This window comes from Neophocaena asiaeorientalis, unplaced genomic scaffold (assembly GCF_003031525.2).
Source record: "Neophocaena asiaeorientalis asiaeorientalis breed wild unplaced genomic scaffold, Neophocaena_asiaeorientalis_V1.1 scaffold225, whole genome shotgun sequence".
Classification (NCBI taxonomy): Eukaryota; Metazoa; Chordata; class Mammalia; order Artiodactyla; family Phocoenidae; genus Neophocaena; species Neophocaena asiaeorientalis.
In genome coordinates, this window is record NW_020172364.1 from 2,213,495 (window position 1) to 2,215,628 (window position 2,134).

A 2,134-nucleotide genomic window follows, 5' to 3' on the forward strand; every position below is an offset into this window, starting at 1 on the left:
ATACCAATAAATCCCATCAAATCTTGGATAATTCAATAATATACAAAATACCAGGGCACAGAAAGAACTAAAACACACCTCTTTTTGTTACACATAAGATTCAAATATTCAATCTAAAGAAAATCACTTAATCATTTTGGCTCTCCTCTACATTTGCATGTTGATATACTTATTAAAATATTCTGTATAATTATGTTTGGTCTTATTATTTCAAGTCAGATTTACAACCTCAAAACCAGCCATCCAGACAAAACAGATAATCAGAAAGATTATTTCTTCCCCACCTCCCTAATCCCAATAACTATGAAGCCAATTTTATGACATGACTCCAAACACTGGATTGTGACAAAAAATGCTAGGTCCAATTTCTTCATAATCCTTTTTGGTGTGGCATACTTGGTAGAACCCAGGTGTGGAAGCCAGCATGGATCCTTCAAACCAAACTGCATATCACTGCATGTGATATGTAATGACTTGTACATCAGTAGGTTTTGGCTTCAATCTACCACCACTCAATTCTCACTTAATTTCAGCCTGGCATCTACAGTTTTTTTCAAATCTCTTTGCAAGCAACGTCTGACGTCCCTGAACATGGTTGAACCTCCAGAGAGGACAATATTCTTGTAGACAGGACGTCTGACATCAATAGGACAATTCTGAATTACTTCTTCTACAACTTCTGAGATAGGCTGAGTAAAGTCTGGATTAGCAAACTCTGGATGAAAAAAAATTTCAGGTCCCAAGAATCTCTCATATCCAACATCAATGGAAAATTCTTTCTTTGAGATAGCATTGATTCCAGTATACTGTTTAATCCACTTTGATCCATCTGTATCATACTTGTTAATCTGGGCAGACATAACTATAGCTCTCCTTTACTGCCTTAGCAGTTTCCAAGGATTGCTCTGGAGGAATTCCTACTTCTCGGTCTCTCAGCAATTGCTGAATAAAATACGTTATATCTCGTCCTGCGATTGGAATGTGCTTAATACAGCTGCCGATCACATACCCTTCAGCCACAGGGATGACACGAGTGACACCATCTCCACTGTCTATTACTGTACCGGTTAGCGTCCGTTCTCCTACTTGTCTGGCGGTCCAGGATGCAGCTAAGGCAAGAACAGCCTGTACAGCAATGTACAAGCCTGGAACATTGAAGGACTCAAACATTATTTCAGCAGTATATTCCCTGTTTTCTGGAGTATTCAGTGGAGGTTCAGTCAAAAGAAAATAATGGTCTTCAGGTTCCGCCCTTAAATATTTAAAGATCACTTGCTCCATAAACCTTTCCATCAAGTCCCGGTCTTCAACTATACCACGGCGGATTGGCCACTTTGTTGCATATGTAGATTTTTCTATTGCTTCATCATCAGTGAAGGAGTCTAGGTCATCAACACCTTTCATCACCCTCCTTTGTGCTTGATCACCCACTTTCGCTGACTCCTTAATAGCAATACAGGAAGGGATGATAAACCGTGGTTCCGTATTTCCAGCATATCCTAGTTTTGTATACCCTGTGCCACAGTCCCCCACACAGGCCGGCAGCCATCCCGCCATCTTCCTCTTCGCCTGCTGCTGCCATCTGCTCTGTGCTGGTTGGGGCCAGGGGTGGGTGGCGAGAGCTAGAAGCGATCTGACCATCTATGGCCGGGCTGCCCTCTCCATCCTGGGTGGGGGGGGGTGCCGGGAAGCCAAAGCAGTAGCGAGAGAGCAGCAGGCTCGGTCAGCAGCTTAGCTTAATTTTTCAATACTTTATAATTGGTCTTTGACCCAGCAATTCACTTCTATGAATTTATCCTAACAGATATAACTGAGTATGTGCAAAATAAGGTATTGTCAAGTTATTCACTGCAGCATTTTTTATAATACCAAAATGTTAAAAACAGTCTAGGTATCTACCAATAAGGGTCTGATTGAATAAATTATATCCATTTGGTGGAACAAATGGAATACCATGCAGCTGTGAAACAGAATAAGGAAACTCCCTATATATTGTTATGGAAGGATCTCTAACACACATTATTAAATAAAAAAGCAAAGTGCGGAGCTTGACTTTTACTGTAGAAGGGAGAAACAAAGGAAAAGCAGTTCAGAAACAATAGTCAACAGAGTGCTCTTCAAGGGATATACCTAA

General features: G+C 40.8%; 1 pseudogene; it reads right to left on the reverse strand.

The window, feature by feature from the left end:
• Nucleotides 1-272: 272 nt before the first annotated feature.
• Nucleotides 273-1,557, reverse strand: LOC112415257 (actin-related protein 3 pseudogene; annotated as a pseudogene).
• Between the last annotated feature and the right edge of the window lie 577 nt (nucleotides 1,558-2,134).